General features: G+C 37.9%; 1 protein-coding gene and 1 long non-coding RNA gene across 8 annotated transcripts in view; one reads left to right on the top strand and one right to left on the bottom strand.

Moving 5' to 3' along the window:
• Positions 1 to 238: 238 nt before the first annotated feature.
• Positions 239 to 21,304, bottom strand: LOC136246460 (uncharacterized). The gene is made up of 3 exons (XR_010696435.1): positions 21,116 to 21,304; positions 2,575 to 2,615; positions 239 to 403 (listed from the first exon to the last, which is right to left on the bottom strand). It is a non-coding gene; the product is annotated as an uncharacterized lncRNA (long non-coding RNA).
• Positions 21,085 to 25,463, top strand: part of LOC136246443 (guanine nucleotide exchange factor DBS-like) — a 40,007-nt gene continuing 35,628 nt past the window's right edge. For 4 of the 7 annotated variants that reach the window (XM_066037907.1, XM_066037905.1, XM_066037908.1 and 1 more), the window contains exon 1: positions 21,123 to 21,308. The gene's annotated coding sequence lies outside the window, so the exon portion shown is untranslated. Of the gene's footprint in view, positions 21,309 to 25,463 lie in introns of all 7 variants that reach the window. The other 3 variants (XM_066037915.1, XM_066037912.1, XM_066037911.1) reach the window with 3 other exon arrangements.

Below are 25,463 nucleotides of genomic sequence, written 5' to 3'. Positions count from 1 at the left end.
TAGACGTATGGTTTTCCCAGTTCATTTATGAGTATGTTTTCCCAGTCTGCTCCGCATTTTAGTCATGTCCTTTAAATTACGCACAAGTTCATTTCTTCTTTTTGTTGGCAGTAAGGTAAATGTCATGCAGAGACAGAAACTGTGCTATGTGTACACCACCTGTAATGGCCTTAGCTTGCATGTAGTTCAACTAACCCTGCATGTTCATTATGTCACTATATGGATGACATAAGGATTATGTTCAAAGCACTATCAACATGTATGCTACACAGCAATATAGAATACTAATAATGTCACATTTGTTGTCCGTACATGTACAGCAGGTACCAATGCTTTTATTTGTTCTTTACAACACGTTGAAGGCACTGGTAGGCAAGACTCACTCAATAAATGAGCTACATTCCTGTCAAAACCACAGACAAATAACGTTGTTGTTTTACATCATTAATTTCAGTATGCAGGATGGGGTAGGTAAAAACAGTAGGACTAATACAATACAAGTATAGAATATTGTGAAGTGTATCGTAAAATTCCAAGAAAAGTTGGATTCCTGCAGGTCCCCTGGTCCTTGGTCCCCGGGTCCTATAGGTACCTCTGCAAGTGGTCTTGCATTGTCAATCCACTTTCCCCCCATCAGAGTGTCTCGCACGATGTTTGCACCAAAAATTATAAGCGCCTATGAAATGGGTAGGTAAAAACAGTGGACCCAGGGACCGAGGACCAGGGGACCCAAGGACCTGACTCTGCTTGGAATTTATACTCTTCACAATATTCTATACTTGTACTAGGTACCTTTGCAAGTATAGACTTGCATGACTAATCCACTTTTTCCCTTGTCACGGCGTCTCACACTATGTTTAAACCAATTAGAAGTTATAAGCGCCTCTGAAAAGTGTCTGAAACTGTAAGCCACTCGCCTGCTGCATAATGAGCATACTAATCTATTATTTTGACTCATTACTAAAGTTTAGAAATATTATTTCAGTATGCAGGATGGGGTAGGTAAAAACAGTAAGACTAATACAATACAAGTATAGAATTCACGGGAAATAGCAATTACTAGCTAAGCAAGTTTCAGTCCAACAGCTCGACATTCAACCACACTTCATACATCGTGGTGCATTTGCACAATGTTTCTAAATTTTAGTAGCGAGTCGACATAATAGACTAGTGTGCTCATTGTGCAGCAGGTGAGTGGCCTATAAATGTCAACTCTTTTTCAGAGATGTTTATAATTTCTACTTGGTTTAAACATCACGTGAGACATCGTTTGAGACACCATGATGGGGGAAAAAGTGGATTAGTCATGCAAGTCTACTTACAAAGGTACCTAGTACAAATATAGAATTTTGTGAAGGGTATAAAATTCCAAGAAGAGTTGGGTCCCTGGGTCCCCTGGTCCTTGGTCCCTGGGTCCACTGTTTTTACCTACCCCTATGAAAGAGTGTCTGAAGCTGACTGCATTCACAAACCATTCACCTGCAGCCCAATGAGCATGCTAGTCTATTATGTCACCTAGCTACTAAAGTTTAGAAATATTGTGCAAACAAATATTCTATGTAAATAGCGATTACTAGCTAAGCCAAGCAAGTTCCAGCAGCTCGAAAACCAGACTTCATACATTTTGCACAATGCTTCTAAACTAGTCTAGTAGCTAGGTGGCATAATAGACTAGTACGTATGCTCATGCAGGAAAGTGGCCTATATAAAGTGCAGTCAGCTTCAGACACTTTTCCAGAGGAGCTTGTAATTTCTAATTGGTATAAACATGAAGGGAGACACCATGATGGAGAAAAAAGTGGATTGTCCATGCAAGACTACTTGTCCTAGTACAAGTACAGAATGTTGTGAAGTGTATAAAATTCCAAGAAGAGTTGGATTCCCACAGGTTCCTGGGTCCTTGGTCCCTGGGTACACTGATTTTACCTACCTTGAGGGATGGCATAAGTTCTTTAAAAGCAACATCACCATATATGGTACATACCTACATGAGCAGTGCTGGTGTTTAATGCTTGGTCTATGTGTCCAGCATTAACACATGTGGAGATGGTCCTGCATGTAAGGCAGATACCAATGCTAGTGTAGCTATAAAACAAAGTGGCCTTATTATTGAGGTTTATCACTAAGGTCAAAATTGTAAGAGATACAGTGATGTCTTAGATGTACAGGTGAATACCACAAGTAAAAGGTAATAATGGCTAACAGGTTATAAGTACGTACATTTTACTACTACAATACAGGTACATAACTGAGACAAGTAGGCTGGTACAACATAGTAAACTGTTAACCTCACAGTTTACCCAAGGAATGGCTTTGTGGTCACCACAAGGAAACAACAAAAATTACATGCCAATACCTCTATGTTTGGTGTCCCTCCTTGGCCAATATCTCACACACACTCAACTTATAAAGACATTATTTCCTGACAAAATGTGGCCTGACAACTAGTGTAATTGACCAGTAATTGTCTATTGTCCAAACATTATTTCACACACTAATACATCAACCACACATTGTAGGTTTGACATTTATACAACACAATACACAATACAGGTATAATAAGTGTATACTCACCCAAGTAAATTCCCTCTTCCTTTCAGCCATATCACTATCCTCTGTAACAACATAACACAACACAACATGTTGTAATATTTACATAGTTATCTATTGTGGATCACATGATCACATGAATAAGGAAATCTATAAGCTACCTGTAATCTATATTCATAGATACAGTATCTTTCCAATGGAGTCAGTAACGGAACACAAGCACATTTAAATTTTTCTGTGTTTTGATTTATGTCATCATGTGGTTGATAAAGTTAAAGCAGTGATTGGTGAAATAATTTAGTAATCGTGTTCCATCATTCTACCAGACTGCCCTAGTAGAGCAGTTTAACTAGTGTGACTGTTTATCATACAATTCAGTAGTACTGTATATCAAGGATCATCCTAGTAGAGTATTTTAACTAGTGTAACTGTTTACCAGTACTGTATATCAAGGATCACGGAGTCTCAAAAAACAGCCCATAAACCAGCCTCACAATACCTTCATGACACCTTGGCAGTATTAGTTAAGTATAATCAAACACAAAAGTGTCTTTAATACTACTTGAAATGCCTCCATTAGGTACACTGTAGCTATATGAGTTTCTTTTATTTAGAGAAATTTCTACTGCATGACTTACAATATCAAGCCCATAGCAGCGTTGAAACCGGGTCACTACTGCTGACCCGGATGACCCACTGACCCGGATAGCAATCCGGGTCAGACCCGGATTTGACCCGGATGTGACCCGGATTAAATTAAGCCAAGGCGCGCGATAAGAGCTATGTTTCGGGTATTCTCGAGCGAGCGAGACTACGTTTTGAGCGTTCGATTTGTGTTGAGTAAACGAGTAGTTATGTGATAACTAAGCCGGTAAGTTTATAATTTAAAATCAGTCATTGGGTTTGGTTCCACGTAGCTACTGTGAGTTTACAGACAGCAATTGGGTGTGGATTCATACATACTTAGTATTGCAATTTCCCAATAAATTAAAATGGGTGTGGCTCACAAAAGTACTTAATATCCTGCTGCAAGACTAGACCTAGACTATATACAACTCATACATTAATCGATTAGTGGGCTCCACGTAAGCTTGCAGACTGAAACGGACACAGTTTCATGCTACAGACTGCACTTACTAATAAATGGGCGTGGCTGAGCGTATGTTTGTAACATGATAAGTGGGCGTGGCTCATGAAAGAGCTACGCGACTGGCGTTTATAGGTTCCACGTCGCCAAACGATCAATTTCGTTTCTCACGTGATCCAATCCGGGTCAGACCCGGATAATTTGTAAACCGGGTCAGACCCGGATGACCCGGAGAAAATGTGACCCAGTTGACCCGGATGACCCGACCCGGTTTCAACGCTGGCCCATAGTCATATATAGGTTTTATAGTTATGCTTGTCTGAAGGTATCAGTAAGTATGTCAGTCAGGTAGTATCAGTCAGTCACTGTTAGACATTACTTCAGCCCAACTGTGATACCACAGTACATACAATATATCCATCATGGACTAACTTTCTCTCCCTCTTTGTGTCCCATTTTTCATTGTTGACAGCTCAAGGTGTTGATTCAGCAAGTGATAACTTCCCTAAGTTTGTAACAGGAATCATCTGTATTTTCTGTAGTGACTGGATTGATTGTAGAGGCACCTCTCATATGGTTCTTCATTTGTAACATTGTTTAAATGGTTGAACAAAGCTAAAAACAAATTGTACTAGCCACTTGTCACTTTTCAGTAAATGAAGTCGGTGTGCCCATTCAGATAAAACCAAGTCTGATGTCAAGTATTTTAATGTGTTATGTGCTGGTGTACAAAAAAGTAAACAAACAAGTATAAGGAAAATCAGAGATTTTAAGTTCAATTAGGAATTAAATGAAACAAGTGGAGTCACCTACACCTGACGATATACTAGTGGATATTTAATCTCTACTTCAGTCACAACTGAATTGGGGATTAAATGTCAACTACATGTAGTATATCTTCAGGTACTCTCCTAGTGATCCCTAAATTAGTTTTTCCTTGTACTTGTTTACTTTTCTGACTGCTCTATTAGAGCATCTCATATTTAACAAACTGTGCACATTTTCTTACAGTATTCATAACCACATTTATTGTAAGATAAGGAAGGGTGATTTCATAGATAATTTATTGTCAAGTTCATAACTTATGATCCCCACAATCATTTAATACCAAACTTGGTTACAAATACCACTGATGTATTCATGCACTCTATGTATACCAAATTGTAGGTGATTCAGTATATCTGATAGGGAGATATGGCACAAAATATCTGCGTCAAAAAAAAAAACATGTAGAATAATTTCGTAGATTTCTGCTGCAAGCTATGAAGATCCCCAATCCTAAGAAAATGATCTTACTTTGGTACAAAACGTACTATATACAGAGCAAGGTTAGTCCTTAAAACAGCCACAGCTACTCTGCAACACTGCATTTCTTGTTCAGTTAATTTCAATACACAATCATTCAGTTACATTGGTTGAACCACAAAGTAAGTGTGGTTTCGGAAATTGGTAGCTGCTAATTATTAAAAGTTAGCAGGTAGAAGTATTACAATGACACTAATGATTAAAAGAAACAACTTGAAGTGAGCTTTGGCATGTAATAAATTTTTGGCAGCAAAATTGTGCTACAGTGCTTCAATCAAACTGTGTTTTCGAGAAAACTAGCATAGCCAGAGCCTACTGCTTTAGTGTAAGTTAATCGCCATAGCCTAACATATCTTCACCGTAAATGTTGACTGATTTGATAAAAGTGTTGAAAAGTTACAGCCCAGCAAAATCGAAGTTACAAAATTGCCTCACGTACGAAATTTCCCCATCCTACCTTAGGCTATTCCAGTTGATAATTATGTTTCTGGTCTTTGCAAAATAATTAATTTCAGAAATACAACAGCACGCATGCGCATATATTACGTGATTACGTGGCATGGCTTCTTGCTTCAAGACATTTCAATCGTTTTAACGTTGTTTCTCTGTACTTGGTAAGTATTTATAGTACGGGTATTTGTACATGTTATATACTGTAGCTATAAAACACTGTTATTGCTTTTTCTAGTTCAATGAATTTGGTGAATTGTACAATTGTAAGCCGGGGTACCAGCAGAATCATTCTTCGTTGGACAGTAATGCCTTTAGAGCCCCCAGGGTATACTGTTTTGGGGTTTTACAAAGATAAACTGCAATTACAAGTGATAATGAAGTGTGAGGAAGGACCAAGTGGAAGCCAAGAATAAATACTTACACTAGTTGGTGTTTTCATTGGATAGTCCAAGGAGTTCATGGATTTAACAGAGGTACCAGTAAACCTGGATAGGGCTGTACAAATGTTTGGTGTGTATCTGAAATATTGTGTTATGTTAGTATTATACACGCCAGTGCCAGCTAAGAATACACTTGTAATAATGATGCATAGTCAAAGGCTATTGCAGCAAAAATCCAAGCTGCCTAATAAAGTCCATGGTGTATTAATGAGTGAACTCAGTCAGACACCAGAGGGACTTGATGTTTATGCAAGAAATATAGTTTGTGGTGAACCAATTGAAAAATTAAATTACACTGCGAAATATCCACCTATTTGTGTCTATTGTGCAAAAGATACAATGGAGTGCAAGGAATATTATCCCCAATGTATTGACGGTAAACAACCCAAAATTCAAAAATCATGATGTACTCATTGTACTGTCATATCTTACCAGTTATTATTACGTTTTGTAACTATGATGTCACTTACTTATTTTATACTACATGATAATGGTGAAATGTTTATAATAATGTACAATACTTCTGTTACTTTGTTGCTGAATTCCACCTGCCCATATCTAAAATTTAATTTTAAGGGACCAGAAACATAAATACCAATTGGAGTGGCCTTAGTAAAAGGTTCCAAAATTAAGCTGAAATATTCACTACATTAGGCCACGCAAACTTAATTAATTGTTTCTCATCCCCGCCCGCATCCCTTTTACCCTACCGCCTCTAGTTTCATTACTGCTGTTATCAATCATGTGACACTTATTTTGATGCTAAGAAGGCTGGCTATCATTTTACAGCACAGCAAATGTCACTTGTACCTCACAAACATCAAACATCTCATGAACTGATCTTTTTACCAGCTTTAGACCCTCTATGCATAGATCGTCTGGATGGAACAGCAGTCCTAAAATCCGGACCGTTTATGCATTACTAAATCACCCCACCCTCTACCCGAGGACACAACACAAACAAGAAACAACACTTCATTGTAATATACTACACAGCACACACAAACACTTGTTATAGAGTGATTATCAGCTATCAACGAGGACAACGGCTAAGGCAAATCATGAGACTGGTGCAGGTAATATCCCGAGAGTATACGGTGACTGGTGGATACTCGGGTGGATAAGTCTGGAAGTGAAGTAATATCACAAGATGGAAAGCAGTGTGTTGTCAGTAGTCTATGGTTAACCTCACTTCAGATGAGGCTCCCAGGACAGTCAAAAAAAATTTAAAGAGTTAGTAAGAGCTGTATTTCAGTAAATATTTAGTAGGGACACATAGGATGCAAGTAATTTATCAATGTTGCTTTATATGATCCATGGACATGTGTAGTCTAGAACTGGAACTTCAAGCAGACAAAAAACATAACAAACACAAACAAATCATTATTAAGTAGATATGCATGATACGTATTATCATGACAGGATCACTGGTAATGGAGGTCTTTGATAGTAGAATAGAATAAAGATGATATTGCTTTCTACCAGTTAGAAGTAATAAACATGAAACTTTTCTGGGAAAATACAAGGTGCAGTCTTTGTGAATTAGCAAAGAATGATTATGTCTGGTATGATATTGTGAATGACAGTGACCAAACTGAATTATCAAAGGAATACATTTGACTTGTTGATATTGGTGAAACATTAGACAAGAGGACTGGAATTAAATGAGTTTCTTAAATGGTCATGCAGTACTGGGATACACATAATAATATGTACACGGTCAAACTTAGATAGTTACTTGCACATCCACACTGTCCTGTTTTGTATATGTTCCAGCAGATGCAATGACTGCTGACAAAGTGGAGGACCCCACACAGGAAGGACATAATGCAAGTGAGATAAGACTAATACATCTAACAGTAACTATAGCAGGTCAGCATTCAGACAATGTTTATGACAACTAATAACTTAAAGATGGTACGACATTTTCTTACAAGCTTGAGATACATGGTAGGTGCATGATAGCTTACAGCCAAAAATGACACACTCAAGTAATTTTGTTTATGTACTGATTTCAGGTTAGAATTATCTACTACTGATATGATGAAAATTTGTTAGGACCAAATTCGAATCGTGTGACACGTTTTTGCAGTTTAATCTCATTTTACTGTTAGTGATCCAGTTATGTATCAGATGTAATTGTGTGTTCATGGAAACTGCTGTAATGGAAGGAGTAGCTCCACTACAAATAAATGTTGTATCATCAACATACTGGCCCATATCAGTAACCTGTAAATGTCAATCATTCATATATATCAAGAATAACAATGGTCCCAGTACATTGCCTTGAGGAATCCCACCTTTCATTTCTTTCCATTCTGAAACTTATAACAGCACTTATGATCTCTATCACTTAAATAGTTTTGAAGGCAGTACAGAAGTTGTAACACCAAGATTGTTGATTCTTTCCAATAGTAAACAGTGGTCAAGGGAGTCAAACGCTTTACGAAGGTCAAGAAAAGCAGCACACACTACTTTCCCTTCATCTATATGATGTACAACATAAAGCAAGATGTCCTCTGCTGATTTTCCACAACAAAGAGCACCTTGGTGAGGATGAAGTAATTTGTTTTGCTCCAAGTATCAACTAAACTGAATTGACACAATCTTTTCTAATGCTTTGACCAGGACAGGAATCACAGATATGGGCCTATAATTGCTGAGGTCATCACAATCACCTCCCTTGTGAACTGCAGTTATAAGTTATTATTTCCACCCAGTTGGAACTATACTGTCTTTCAGTAATTGGTTAATTAATAATTTAGTAATCATGTTCCATCATTCTATATACCTGGACTAGAGCAGTTTAACTAGTGTGACTGTTTATTGTACAATATGGTAGTACTGTCCTCTGCTGATTTTCCACACCTTGGTGAGGATGAAGTAATAAGTTTTGCTCCAAATATCAACTAAACTGAATTGACACAATCTTTTCTAATGCTTTGACAAGGACAGGAATCACAGATATGGGCCTATAATTGTTCAGGTCGTCACAATCATCACCCACAGTGAACTATAAGAGACTGTTTCCAACCAGTTGGAACTACTGTATACTGTCTTTCAGTAATTGGTTAAATAATTTAGCAATCGTCCTCCATTATTCTACCTGACTAGAGCAGTTTAACTAGTGTGACTATTTATTGTACAATATGGTAGTACTGTATGAGTCACAAATAAAAAAATTAAATAAATCAGAGACCAGCCTCACAATACCTTCATGGTGCCTTGGCTATAATGGTTAAGTATAATCAAATCCAAAAGTGCCTTTAGTACAACCTAACTTTCTTCCTTTAGGGTAATATGTACTTTTTTTGGAATTTCTGTTGCATTTTCTTACAGTTTTAACCAACATAACTATACCTGTAGTGTTAACAGGTAAACATGTCATTCCCAAAATTATACTGACATAATAACTAGGGCTATACCTATATTGATATTACATCGGTATCAGTACCAATATAATTATTACAAGTGTCAGTATTGGTCAATTGGAAGTCTACGTATTAGTTAGAATGGGTCAACAAGGTTTTATGCTATTTAGAGACCCAAGGACAATGTGGGTGGGGCTATGAACAAACTTAATTACCAAGGCCCGTAGCCAAGCCCACACTACCTGAGGGGCTCTAATAGAATAGCAGACCCACTCCAATCGACTTAGAAATTTTGGTTAGGAAAGAGTGAAAGAAAGTGGCAAATGGTGTGTGCTAGCATTGGAATTCTTAAGTAAAGCTTCCACTGTACCAGCATGACATCCAGGCACTACATGACATTCAGGCACTACATGACAATAGTGCCAGTAACAAGTAGGTACAATTCTGGGCTGGAATGATGTTAACACCTAGACTAACTGAATGCTAATGATTCCTGAAAGTTAGTGGACATTTTTTGGCTTTGCTGATTTTCATTTGATGAATGTAGTAAGCAACCACAGGTGAGACCACAGGTTATAACTAGTAACCACACCACAGGTTACTAACTAGTAACCACACCACAGGTTACTAACTAGTAACCACACCACAGGTTACTAACTAGTAACCACACCACAGGTTACTAACTAGTAACCCCACCACAGGTTACTAACTAGTAACCACACCAGGTTACTAACTAGTAACCATACTACAGGTTACTAACTAGTAACCACACCACAGGTTACTAACCAGTAACCCCACCACAAGTTACTAACTAGTAACCCCACCGCAGGTTACTAACTAGTAACCACACCACAGATTTCTATTGAGATATCAAAGAAATATTACGTAAAATTTTCTAAAACACAGATATTTATCTCGAGTTATATGCACCATTAAAAGTATAGTATACGTATGTAACATGAAAAGTGCCTTACTGGCCAATTCAACTTAGTTGTCAAATGACTAAGTCCTTAACTAGCACGAGTTGGCTTTGGTGTAAACTCATCAAGATTTCTTTTCCTTTTCCTCACTTTTTTTTCCTTTTTGTATCAAGTTTTGTTTTGGTGGTTGATATTTTTTTGTGATTTACACTTACAAAAAAAGACAAAACAACTTTTGTGAACACCAACAATTAAAAGGAGTACATTGTTGAAAAGCATAATAATTATGAATTTTAGTAATTTAACATAGCCATAGTGGTCATCCTTCATACTCTTATGCTGCAATGCATATCGGTTCAACTTCAAGTATCGGCTGTGTTATATGACATACAAAACCTGTACTGGAAATAGACAATAAATATTGGTATACCAGATGTAAAATGTGGTATTGGTACAGTCCTAATAACAGTAACAGGCACTGATTGGGGGGTAGGAGGGAGGGTGACAGGTTTAATAAAATGATTCTATAATCATAATGCTAATCATGAATAAATCTCTTTTATCACTATGTTAATGCAGATTTTGTCAATATGAACTAAATCCCTACATTGCATGCCAATCAGATTTCAACATGCAGTAATGAGACAATGGGCAGTATTAGCTACTACCAGGCAGAGGAGTTCTTGAAAGTAAAATATGGAGTCTGCTTTAGGGATTATCAATAATAAACAGTTAGTACTGCTTCTCTATGTGTTTCACGGTCTTTTTCGCCTGATTTCAGTTAAAAATCTATCCTCAATCGGCAAGAATCGCCATCAGTTCACTCGAATGTTTTACACTAATCTTGAGGGACTTGCTAAAAGCGACACTGGACCATATCAACTTATAGATTGACGGACACATTTTACAAGACTAGAGCCCACAGTGTTTACAAACCTCAAAGATACTGTATCTTCTTCTCTAAAACATTATGCAAATTTACACCCCTGTGTTTCAACTGTCATAACTTGGCGAAGTAGTATCTATCTAATCCAAAACAGCCAAGTTGTAAAAAAAGTGTGCTGCCCTCAGAAAGGCTATGGTGAAAAAAGATGTGAAATCCAAGGTGGCGGCCAAGAAATGGCTGTGATGGTAGGTTAATGGTAAAAATTTTAATAACAACAATTCAGGTGAATTTTTGTGCCGCTTCACAAAATTTACCTGAATTGTCATTATTAAAATTTTTACCGTTAACCTACCATTACAGCCATTTCTTGGCCGCCACCATGGATTTCACATCTTTTTTCACCATAGCCTTTCTGAGGGCCACACACTTTTTTTTACAGCTTGGCTGTTTTGGATTAGATTTCATTTCTTTTGTATTTGTATACCCCAAAGCCGGCCTATGGTCAGCTTTGGGACTTTTTTAACCTATGTTTTTATTCTTTACTACAGGAAGAAGAAGAAGTAGATGTACTTTAAATATTTTATCAGTAAATGTACAAATTATATATATATTACATATGTGACCGGATTTGCGAAAAGGGGTCTTCCACACACATCCAATTTGCCAACTTTGACAATTGATAACTTCAGATTGGAAAGAGCTATTGCCTTGAAATTTGGGCAGTGGTGAGCACCACTATAGCTGAATACATGGTGAAATTTTCAGGTTAATATGTTACTTGAACACTGAGTTATGGTCTCCAATGTTTATGGAATTGGATGTGTGTGGAAGACCCCTTTTCGCAAATCCGGTCACATATATATATTGATTACAGAAATCTCCATGGTGGTTTCTTTGTAACTGAACACTCTACAAGGTGACTTCTTCTAATTACTCTCTCTACAGGGTGAATTGTTTGTAGCTGAATGATCTACAAGGTAACTTCTTCTAGCTGATCTCTCTACGGGGTGATGTGTTTGTAGCTGAATTCTGTATAGGTGATTTGTTTGCAGCTGAGCTCTTTACAGAATGGTTTCTTTGTAGCTGAACTCTCTAAAAGGTAACTTCTTCTAACTGATCTTTCTACAGGACAATTTGTTTCTGGCAAAATTTTCTACAGGGTGATTTCTTTGCAGCTGAACTCTCTACAGGGAGATTTGTTTGTAGCTGAACTATCTACAAGGTAACTTCTTCTAGCTGATCTCTCTACAGGGTGATTTGTTCGTAGCTGAATTCTGTACAGGTGATTTGTTTGCAGATGAGCTCTTTACAAAATGGCTTCTTTGTAGCTGAACTTTCTCCAAGGTAACTTCTTCTAACTGATCTTTCTACAGGGTGATTTGTTTGTAGCTGAACTATCTACAAGGTAATTTCTTCTAGCTGATCTCTCTACAGGGTGATTTGTTTGTAGCTGAATTCTGTACAGGTGATTTGTTTGCAGCTGAGCTCTTTACAGGATGGTTTCTTTGTAGCTGAACTCTCTACAGGGTGATTTGCTTGTAGCTGAAATCCCTACAAGGTAACTTCTTCTAGCTGATCCTTCTACTGGGCGATTTGTTTGTAGCTGAGTTCTCTACAGGGTGATTGTTTGCAGCTGAATTCTCTACATGGTGGTTTCTTTATAGCTGAACTCTCTACAAGGTGACTTCTTCTAGCTGATCTCTCTACAGGGTGATTTGTTTGTAGCTGAACTCTCTACAGGTGATTTGTTTGTAGCTGAACTCTCTACAAGGCGATACTTCTAGGTGATCTCTCTACAGGATTCCTTGTTTCTAACTGAACTCTCAACAGGGTGATCTGTTCATAGTTGAACTTTCTACTGGGTGATTTGTTTGCAGCTGAACTCTCTAAATGGTGGTTTCTTTGTAGCTGAACTCTCTACAAGGTAATTTCTTCTAGCTGAACTCTCTACAGGGTGACTTGTTTCTAGCTGATCTCTCTACAGGATGATCTGTTCATAGCTGAACTTTCTACAGGGTGATTTGTTTGCAGCTGAACTCTCTACATGGTAGTTTCTTGTAGCTGAACTCTCTACAATGTGACTTCTTCTAGATGAACTCTCTACAAGGTGACTTGTTTCTAGCTGATCTCTCTACAGGGTGACTTGTTTCTAGCTGAACTCTCTACAGGTGATTTGTTTGTAGCTGAACTCTCTACATGGTGGTTTTGTTGTAGCTGAACTCTCTACAAGGTAACTTCTACTAGCTGATCTTTTTACACTGCATATTTGTTTGTATGTAGCTGAGTTCTCTACAGGGTGATTTGTTTGCAGCTGAACTCTCTACAAGGGAGTTTCATTGTAGCTGAACTCTCTACAATGTGACTTCTTCTAGCTGAACTCTCTACAGGGTGACTTGTGTCTAGCTGAGCTCTCTACAGGTGATTTGTTTGCAGCTGAATTCTCTACATGATGGTTTCTTTGCAGCTGAACTCTCTACAAGGTAACTTCTTCTAGCTGATCTTTCTACAGGGTGATTGATTTTTTTGTAGCTGAACTCTTTACATGGTGGTTGCTTTGTAGCTGAACTCTCTAAAAGGTGACTTCTTCTAGCTGAACTCTCTACAGGATGATTTGTTGGCAGCTGAACTCTCTACATGATGATTTCTTTGTAGCTGAACTCTCTACAGGGTGATTTGTTTGTAGCTGAAATCCCTACAAGGTTACTTCTTCTAGCTGATCTTTCTACAGGGCGATTTGTTTGTAGCTGAGTTCTCTACAGGGTAATTTGTTTGCAGCTGAACTCTCTACATGGTAGTTTCTTTGTAGCTGAACTCTCTACAATGTGACTTCTTCTAGCTGAACTCTCTACATGGTGACTTGTTTTTAGCTGATCTCTCTACAGGGAGACTTGTTTCTAGCTGAACTCTCTACAGGTGATTTGTTTGCAGCTGAACTCTCTACATGGTGGTTTCTTTGTAGCTGAACTCTCTACAAGGTAACTTCTTCTAGCTGATCTTTCTACAGGGTGATTTGTTTGTAGCTGAATTCTCTACAGGGTGATTTATTTGCAGCTTAACTCTCTGCAAGGTGACTTCTTCTAGCTGAACTCTCTACAGAGTGATTGATTTTTTTTGCAGCTGAACTCTCTACAGGGTGATTTGTTTGTAGCTGAACTCTCTACAGGGTGATCTGTTTGTAGCTGAACTCTCTATAAGGTAACTTCTTCTAGCTAATCTTTCTACAGGACGATTTGTTTGTAGCTGAGTTCTCTACAGGGTGATTTGTTTGCAGCTGAACTCTCTACATGGTAGTTTCTTTGTAGCTGAACTCTCTACAATGTGACTTCTTCTAGCTGAACTCTCTACAAGGTGACTTGTTTCTAGCTGATCTCTCTACAGGGTGACTTGTTTCTAGCTGAACTCTCTACAGGTGATTTGTTTGCAGCTGAACTCTCTACATGGTTTATTTCTTTGTAACTGAACTCCCTGCAAAGTGACTTCTTCTAGCTGATCTCTCTACAGGGAGATTTGTTTGTAGCTTAACTCTCTACAGGTGATTTGTTTGCAGCTGAACTCTCTACATGATGGTTTCTTTGTAGCTGAACTCTCTACAAGGTAATTTCTTCTAACTGATCTCTCTACAGGCCGATTTGTTTGTAGCTGAACTCTCTACATGATGGTTTCTTTGTAGCTGAACTCTCTACAAGGTGATTTCTTCTATAGCTGATCTTTCTACAGGGTGATTTGTTTGTAGTTGAACTCTCCACATGATAGTTTCTTTGTAGCTGAACTCTCTACAAGGTGATTTCTTCTATAGCTGATCTTTCTACAGGGTGATTTGTTTGTACCTGAACTATCTACATGATGGTTTCTTTGTAGCTGAACTCTCTACAAGGTAACTTCTTCTAGCTGATCTCTCTACAGGACAATTTGTTTGTACCTGAACTCTCACATGATTGTTTCTTTGAAGCTGAACTCTCTACATGGTGATTTCTTCTAGCTGATCTTTCTACAGGGTGATTTGTTTGTAGCAGAACTCTCTACAAGGAAACTTCTTCTAGCTGATCTCTCTAAAGGGAGATTTGTTTGTAGCTGAACTCTCTACACGTGATTTGTTTGCGGCTGAATTCTCTACATGATGGTTTCTTTGTAACTGAACTCTCTACAAGGTAACTTCTTCTAGCTGATCTCTTTACAGGGTGAATTGTTTGTAGCTGAACGATCTACAAGGTAACTTCTTCTAACTGATCTCTCTACAGGGTGATTTTTCTGTAGCTGAACTCTCTACAAGGAAACCTCTTTTAACTGAGCTCTGTACAGGGTGAATTGTTTGTAGCTGAACTATCTACAAGGTAACTTCTTCTAGCTGATCTCTCTACAGGATGATTTGTTTGTAGCTGAACTATCTACAAGGTAACTTCTTCTAGCTGATCTCTCTACAGGGTGATTTGTTTGTAGCTGAATTCTGTACAGGTGATTTGTTTGCAGCTGAGCTCTTTACAGAATGGTTTCTTTGTAGCTGAACTCTCTACAAGGTAACTTCTTCTAGCTGATGTATCTACAGGGTCACTAGTTTGTAGCTGAATTCTCTACATGGTGGTTTCTTTGCAACTGAACTATCTACAAGGTGACATCTTCTAGCTGATCTTTCAACAGGGTGAATTGTTTGTAGCTGAACTCTCTACAGAGTGATTTGTTTGTAGCTGATCTCTATACAGGTTGCTTATTTCTAACTGATCTCTTGAATTCTGTTCAGGGCGACTGCTCTATTAGGATGACTGCTCTATTAGAGTATCTCGATCTCGCACTTGCTACACCAAGTTGGATTTCGTGTTATAACTCCGTGGCTTTAAGTCTGATTCTTCTACACCATTGAAGAGCCTTTCTAAGATGATAACTCCATCTGTACAGCGATTTTCAAAGCATTACCCCAAGCGGTTTATCTGGTAGGCGTGGCAAGCAGTGGTTTCTTATTAGCTAATCTCGATTGCATAATTGTTACACACTGTTGATTTTTTCGCTGTATCTTCCTGGTTTTTAGCTCGATTTCTTTCAAACCACAAAAGGTTTGAGGTTCAATAGTTAACCTATTCACCCACCGATTTTCAGCTTCTTCCCATACGCGGTTTACCCTGTAGGCGTGACAACATATTGGTGTTATATTTCGTGCATAATGGCTCATAACTCTTTGCCTGTTTATGGTATTCCAGCCAAAGTTGGTACCGAGATGCGCCTTTATACCCCCCTTCTGTGTGCCAAATTTCAAGGCAATCGGATAACGCGTTCGCGTTTTATAGCAGTTTTTGTAAGTGTGCGAAAAGAGGAAGAAAAATAAGAAGAAAAAAAAAACGAAGAAACTAAGCCAATTTTTGAAGTCGCATATCTCAGGAATGCCTGAAGCGATTTCGCTCAAATTTGGAATGTGGAGTACTGAAGTTGAAAGGAATGTACACAGCAAAATTCGTCTTGTTTCATCAAGGCAGCACAGAGCTACGGAGGTGCGAAAATTGCGTTTTCTTTCTTCCTGTCAATATACTCAAGGGGTTGCGCGCCGGCTTCTTGGGCCGCACGACACACTACCGTGTGTCTTGATTCTTTGTGATGTCAGCATTCCGAAAATCTTAATTACAAGGCTGTGTGACCTTCCGTATATGAGTTATCAATTGATCAAAATCAATAGCCACTGTAGTAGCTTATGTGGATTTTGTGCATGCATTTTTTTGTAAAGTTTTTTGTGGCTTTAAGAGTTAATAGTGAAAAACATAATATTATAGGGAATTATAGCTATACAACACAACACACAATTGAACTTGACTTTTCACCATGAATGGATGGCCATACCAATACACTACACATTCACACCACAGCCATACTACTGAGTTATTTGGACTGCTTTTCATGAGTGGATTTATAGAGATGTGTGCCAGGTACTGGGAATCCTCTGGCTCCTTTAACTGTCACTGGCAAGATACTAGAGGCATAGACACTTTGGAGAGTTGCCTAGACGTAATTTTTTCAAATAGAGTGTTACAGATACTGTAATCTTTAGAGCTGGTATTTAGGCATATAGGGAATTGCCCTCCTAACACACATGATGGTATGCCTGTGTTACAGATATTATCATGGAAAATCATGGTTATATCAATAACTAGTTTGCTGTGGGCTAAAGACAATGGTTGGGTGGTGTAAATTTCAAACTCGTAGTTTTTGACTTCGCTAAAATTTAAATGTTTATAATTATTTACATATCTCACAATCTATTGATCTGCATTCATCGACAGTTTTCCCACAATTAGGTCATATTATTTGTCAATAAAATGACAATAAATTATTATTATTCTTAGACTATTAACATTGATATTTCAGCTGTAAACATTCTTTCTTCTCTCAACTGGTTGTTGTACTAAAGTATTTCATATCATTTTGACTTATTATAGTTTAAACTCCATGTATATCAGCTAGGGCCAATCTTCCTTGCAGGAGTAACAACATACAACTACACTAAAAATATACAGTACAGATATTAGCTGAACAAAAATAAAGCTACAAGTGAGAACAACTGGACATACTGTGTATATAAAATACAATTACAAAACAGACTACAAACACAAGCTAATTATTACAAAGCATTAAGTAGATAAGCATGATATTATCATGGCAGGATCACTGGTAATGGAGGTCTTTGATAGTAGGATGGAAGGAAGATGGTATCGTATGCCACCAGTGAGAAGCAGTAAACCTGAAGGTGTAGCCTCTGTGAATTAGTGAAATGATCATTTGTCCTAGTAATACACTGAGAATGGCAGCGATCAACTGAATCGAAGGTAACAAAGGAATACATTTGACTTGTTGATATTGGTGAAACATTAGACCAGAGGACTGTTATGGTCAGTACTGGGATACATATGTATGTACATTAGATAGTTGCTTGCACATCCACACTGTCCTGTTTTGTATACGTTCCAGCCAATACAAGGACTGCTGACAAAGTGGAGGACCCCACACAGGAAGGACATAATACAAGTGAGATAAGACTAATACATCTAACAGTAACTACGTATAGCAGGTCAGCATTCAGACCATGTTTATGACAACTAAAATGATAGTACAACATTTTCTTACAAACTTGAGATACATGGTAGGTTCATGATAACATACAGTCAAAAACAACACACACAAGTACTTTTGTTTATGTACTGATTTCAGGTTAGAATTATCTACTACTGATATGATGAAAACTTTTTAGAACCAAATTTGAACTACGTGACACATTTTGCCAGTTTAATCTCATTTTACAGATCCAGTTATGTATCAGATGTAACTGTGTGTTCATGGAAGCTGCTGTAATGGAAGGAGTAGTTCCACTACAAAAAAATGTTGTATCATCAACATACTGGCCCATATCAGTAACCTGTAAAGGTAGATCATTCATGTATATCAACAATAACAATTGTCCCAGTACATTGCCTTGAGGAATTCCACCTTTCATTTCTCTCTGTTCTGAAGACTTATAACAGCACTTATGATCTCTATCACTTAAAGAGTTTTGAAACCAAGATAGTACAGAAGTTGTAACACCAAGATTTGTTTCCAATAGTAAACAGTGGTCAAGGGAGTCGAACGCTTTACGAAGGTCAAGAAAAGCAGCACAATTTGTTTTGCTCCAAGTATCAACTAAACTGAATTGACACAATCTTTTCTAATGTTTTGACGAGGACAGGAATCACAGATATGGGCCTATAATTGCTGAGGTCATCACAATCATCACCCTTGCGAACTGCAGTTATAAGAGATTATTTCCAACCAGTTGGAACTACTGTATACTGTCTTTCAGTAATAGGTTAAATAATTAGCAATCGTCCTCCATTATTCTACCTGACTAGAGCAGTTTAACTAGTGTGACTGTTTATTGTACAATATGGTAGTACTGTATGAGTCACAAATAAAAAATAAAATAAAAAAGAAACCAGCTTCACAATACCTTCATGGTGCCTTGGCTATAATGGTTAAGTATAATCAAATCCAAAAGTGCCTTTAGTACAACCTGACATGCTTCCTTTAGGATGCTACGAATTTTATTTTATTTTTAATTTCTATTGCATTTCTTACAGTTTTCATCAAGATAACTATACTTATACTGTTAGCACAGCCATAGTGATCATCCTACATACTCTTATGCTGTAATGCATATCAGTTCAACTTTAAGTATCGGCTGTGTTATATGACATAAAAAAACTTGTACTGGAAATAGATAATAAATATTGGATATCGGTACCGGATGTAAAATGTGGTATTGGTACAGTCCTAATAACAGTAACAGGCACTGATTGGGGGGTAGGAGGGAGGGTGGTGGGTTTACTAAAATGATTCTATAATCATAATGCTAATCATGAATAAATCTCTTTCATTACTATGTTAATGGATATTTTGTCAATATGAACTAAATCCCTACATTGCATGCCAATCAGATTCCAACATGCAGTAATGAGACAATTGGCAGTATTAGCTACCACCAGGCAGAGGAGTTCTTGAAAGCAAAATATGGGGTCTGCTTTAGGGATTATCAATAATAAAACAGTTAGTACTGTTTCTCTATGAGTTTCATGGTCTTCTTCGTCTGGTTTCAGTTAAAAATCTATCCTCAATCGGCAAGAATCGCCATCAGCTCACTCGAACGTTTCACACTAATCTTGAGGGACTTGCCGAAAGTGATACTGGACTATTATCAACTTGTAGATGGACAGACACATTTTACAAGACTAGAGCCCACAGTGTTTACAAACCTCAAAGATACTGTATCTTCTTCTCTAAAACATTATGCAAATTTACACCCCTGTGTTTCAACTAGCATAACTTGGCAAAGTAGTATTAGAATCGGTAAACTTTGACACCATTTGTGATGTCAGCATTTCAAAACAAGTATGTGTGACCTTCTGTATATGAGTTATCAATCGATCAATATCAATGTCCACTATAGCGGCTTATGTGGATGAGGTGCATGTATTTTTTGTAAAGTTTTATGTGGCTTTAAGGGTTAATAGTGAAAAACACATAAAGGGAATTATAGCTATAATCTTTAAGGTAATGTTTCTTCTTGTGGAGTATGTGATCAGTAGATGAGATAGTTCACATTCACTTATTCATTAGAGTAGACCTAAGCTATAATACTCCTACATGTCACATAACACAGAAAGGAATGTGTAGTATGTTATAACCACTGGTCATGATCAGCCTGTAGTGGCAGATACAGGGGGGTTGTAATGGTTTCAGCTGAAACCCTTTCTGAAAATGGTGCACGCGCCCCAAATTTATATACGATTCGTGTGGGTGGTAAAATCACCAACAGTTATACATAGTGTATTACATTGGGACCTTTTATTACTGGCCAAACATCATACTTTTGCCTTTGAAATCAGTGAAAAAGCTATTACAACGTTAAAGCGTGTTAAGCGCCTCTAAAAATAATTGTCGTTTTAATGAGTACAAGCATAGACAAAACTTTCTGCGATGGCCAGATTCAAGTATGAAACAATGTTGTGGAGTGATTTTTACTGATTCATTGCTAGCTAGTTTATAGATCTAAGTAGCCACCAGGCCACTGAGCTATCCAGACTGAGTTAACATTCACCCCAGCTGGACTAGCTATGCACTTCTCAGTCTGGGATCACAGTTATTGAAACTGAACTTCCTGAACCTGAAACCCACTCTGAAAATTCCTAGATCCGCCACTGGCCTGTACTGGGATACAGCTACATATGTGCATAAGAGCTATCATGTTACTGTGTGCTTCACTGTACAAGCTAGACAACAACATTGTCAGCTCTTTCTCTGATTTAAATATTAAGACATTCAGGGCTCTCAACTTAAAATCTGGGCCACTGAGACACCCAGTGCCTGCTATTAAATAATCACTACTCACTATAATTATCTGATTATTTCATAAGACAAGTGCAATGTGATTAAATTCCCGAGTTTACTCCTGTATACTGATCTTTTACTAGCTGTTATACTTATCTGCATAGATAGCATGTCAGGACCGGAAATTGTGCGTTGTTAAGTGGCCTCACCCGAGGACACAACACGAACAAGAATCAAATAATATACTACACAACACACACAAACACCTGTTATAGAGTGACTATCAGCTATCGGCAAGGACAACCACTACCAAAATCACGCGACTGGTGTAGGTAATATACGGAGGGTATACGATGACTGGTGGATACTCGTGGGGAAGTGAAGCAGGCAAAATGGTTATTAACAGGAATGCAGCATAAGGAGCGAGAGTAGGATCGATGCCAAAAATGATCACGTGTGGTAAGTGTTTGTGATGTGTTTGTACGGGATGTATAATCCTCCAATTGGTCTGTTAAATGTGTTTTGTTAGCCCACCTGGAGTATAGTCTCAAACCGCGGACCACTTTTTTTTCACTTTGTCATTGTTTCTCCGTACCCAGTGATAAAGAGAAAAAGTGGTTTGGCCACGCGAGACTACTCTCGTTCATAAGGCAAAACTATTTGATGACTTTCAGTTTCTCATCAGAAGATTTAAAAAGTGGAGTACAGGCAGGTGCGAGGCTGGTGTGCGGGCGGGTGGGTCATTATCACACCACATGCCACAATTGCTAGGCTATGACAAGATACTGGACAATTTCTGATGTACTGTCAGCTCCACTAACAAGCACAGTGGCACTGTTTGACACATTTTGCTTGCAAATTCTGTAAACATTATAATGATGAAGGGCTCACCATACAAATCTGACACTCCAATAAACATTGCTTGTACAGTACACGAGGTACAGTAGCTGCTGTACAGGTGTGGCAATCTTGAAAACTAACCTCAATATTTTGTTGTTCAGACAAATAATGATTAATCTGTAATAGGGGAAATACCTGTGGCAGTGAAAATACATGTGGATACTCAAGAGAAACAGAAGATCACCAAATTGTGGCCTAAATCACTTTCAGTAGCTGGTCAATTTAAAGTCTAATGTACAGTAACATGTTACTCAGATGTTTAGTATTAGTTTTTTAATTTTCTTGTAGTCCCGGCATGTAAACAGACCAATATGTTTGTTGGGGAAGTACACTATATACGATACAAGGTAGTGATATGAACTATAGGTTGCTTTACTACCACTGTCAAAGTCCTTGCAGTCTTGACTGGGCAACGTTTCACCTTGATCTGTTATTTGAAGTGTTGATCAGTGTTTGACCTGTGAATATAGAACTACAATGTTACATAGAATTAATTCTTTAGTTCTATATTGAGAACTACTTTTATTTTGTATTATATTGTAGGAATTGAGATGAACCATACAGACAGTTTTGTCAATAGTGGAAGTGCTTTACCCCATCAATCCTTTGTAACCATGGATGTCCTGCAAGATTTACAACCTGTAACTAGGCTACTTCAACTAAATATTTTGTTTCTTGGGCCAAATTCAGCCAAGTACAGGGTCAGTAGGTCGGTAAAATTAAAATATTTTTACCAGATGAAGAGTGATTTTGCAAGCCAAATGGTGGCTAAGCGACATTGATCATGATTGCTGTATGAGTAGGCAGCGATATGGCTATATATTGCGCATTGCTTACTTAACAAAGCCATATATGGGAACTATGTACTGTTCATGAAGTATACATGTTGAATCATAGATATACGACTCTTAAAAGGGATTGGAAATGGCGTCACATGCCTAAAATAGCCGTGTTTTGAATGGGAATGTGTCTCCTGTAATTTGTAGCACATACTAAATTTATTGGCCATTGATGAGAGTTTTGCAGGTTTTGTGAGAGGGGTTAGGACCCATTAACAAAGTGTGTCACAGTATTACTAGCTTTGTTCAACAGCTTGGGCATTAGATTAATGCTTGATAGACAAATAGTTGTGCTACACAACAACCGTGCGGAGTTAAAGAACAGAAACATGAGGGTATTACAGCACCAAGCAATGTTGTAACTAAGGAATATGCAGCGTTTAAACCAGGGGTATGACTTACAAACCGTTCTGTTCAATTCTAATGACCAAAAGTGTTCTAAAAAGCCAAGTATCATTGATACCAGGAAGTGTGTGCATAGGCTACAGGTACCTTGGTGTAGAAACGACAACTAAATAGCACGATATAACAATTTGTATCTACCTGGTGACATCAAATGTACAAGTAGTATACTGGGCATGTGACGCCATTTCCAATCCCTATTAAGGGTCGTATATCTATGGTTGAATGTAGTCATGTGAAGGTGTTATATTGTGGTACCTGACCAAAGTGGTGGTCCTGAGTGATTGTATAACTGACACTGTTGTTTGTTGTTGTATCTTGTCAACAGCTTGTGGGCCTGTAACAACAAAGTGTTTTAGTATATTCTGTAATATTAGTACAGTGAAACCTTATATTACCACCTCTTTAATAAGACAAGCTCAGGGGGGTAGGACAGGATCACATGCACTACGGAGCACTAACAAAAATATTTGTTTTAAACGTAGTCATACTACCTGTTGAAATTAGTAGATCGTACAAAAACAATTGTATTGTAATCATTGATGACCACTGTTACTGTTGATGTGAAAGTCGTCACCGCCACACATCGTCATCATTGTAAGTCTAATTACTCCGTAACGGTAACGGCAGCGTTTTTCAGCGTTTTTCCAATCGTGAATCACATCATTGCAAACAACAAACTAAGTAGAACTAAAATATGTATTAATCCCCGTCAATCCCCTCCCTCTACTTTTTGTACAGGGTCTATTCAGTTCACGTGAAATACTTTCAGTATTTGCATAATGTTATTACGTATTCACGTGAGCTTGTCCTACCCTCCCTGAGACAAGCTCATTATAGTGACCACTTTAAAGTTAGTGCAATAAAATTTATTGTAAATAAAAATTATATAATTTAAAAATGAGGTACGTGTGGTTCCAGCGATAAGAAGTAGTAAAACAAGAGATGATGGATTCAAAAGTAGGGGTTTCCCCACTTTGCTACAATTCCAAGTACTTAACTAGGGATTTTCCCTCACAGCTATCATCATCTCTTGTTTTATCGCTGGAACCATACCTCATTTTTAAATTATATAATTTTTATTGCACTAGTTTGGTTCTTTTTTGCTAGAGCTAGCTATGAAATATGTTAGTGTGGTATCTCGATCTTGCCACTAAGCTACACATTAGATCAAGCTAGTGGACATGACACAAAACCTTGTTTTCCTATGAAGCTAGATTGTCGTGTCACATTTTGATCTTTAAGGAGTATGGCAATTGTTTTAACAGCAGCACAACTTAGCAGCTACCAGTCTGTTAAGCACTTCAAATAGTTTTGTGGCATCTAGATATGCTCTTTCAAGGAAAGTGTCGATATGGAAGATTAATGTCTTTGTATGGTTTCCTGGATAGAAGAGGATCATTTAAAAGAAATGACAAAACACAGAAGGCAGACATTCATCAGGAATACAAAAGGCACATCCCACCCAGAGGAGGTTGGAAGCGTGCACGTGAGCCCAATGGTCTGCATTGAAAAGTGTACTGGACGTTCTTGGGTACTGAAATACCTCCTGATTGATGAAATATGACAAGTATATGGCATTGGCACAATGAGCCCCATTAAGCCCCACTGAATGGGTTAGTTTTAAACTTGGGCTAAGTATAGATCACGTGAGATTACACACCAGGCCACAGATGCTTTAAATGTCTTTGTTGACAAGCTAGAAAGATAGAGAGAGGAGTCACACCTGAGAAAACAGTACAAATAAACACACAAGAAGTCATTCTATACAGCGTACTTCATTGATACACTAGTGGCATGCACCTAGTCAAGATCACTCGAGACTAGAAAGATGAAGAAAGCCTCCAGATGAATGATAGCAACAACTGGCCACCACAAAGAAGGCTAGAAATGAGATTCTCACGGCCAACATTCAATGTTGCTGCCCTCCTTCATGTTATACCCTGCCTTACAATCTCAAAAATGCGATCAACTCAAATTTCGTAGCTGTTATTAATCATGTATGGCTCCCATGAAATTTCCATAACTCACAAATGGTTTGGGCAAATATACTGTACTTTGTTACTGGATATAAGCTAACACTAGAACACACTTTAGTCCAAACCCAACTGTTAATTTTTTCCATTTAAACTAGAACTAGTCTTACAGTTTACAAACTAGAGCCTTGATACTTTCATGATACACTATACAAAACAGTACAAACTATTGTGTGTTTTTATTTTTGTCTTTTAGCTTCTCAATCACCAGATACTCAACTTCCAGCTTGACACTGCCACCAATCTTTCCTTTCACTTCCATGCTATTTGTCACCCGAAGTTGCTATCAAAAAACCGCAAGCACTCTTTTTTAGCAAAATTATTACAGTAACTCATCCAAAAGTTTTATGCCTTTTGGGTGAAAAGTGATACACTAGTTCTATTTTAAGCATAAGAGTGTAGAATAGCAAGGGGCGTGTCTGTTGCCTAATGCACAG

Source organism: Dysidea avara, chromosome 2 (assembly GCF_963678975.1).
Source record: "Dysidea avara chromosome 2, odDysAvar1.4, whole genome shotgun sequence".
NCBI lineage: Eukaryota > Metazoa > Porifera > Demospongiae > Dictyoceratida > Dysideidae > Dysidea > Dysidea avara.
Note: the sequence above shows the minus strand (reverse complement) of the source record. Positions and strands in the feature narration are given on the sequence as shown.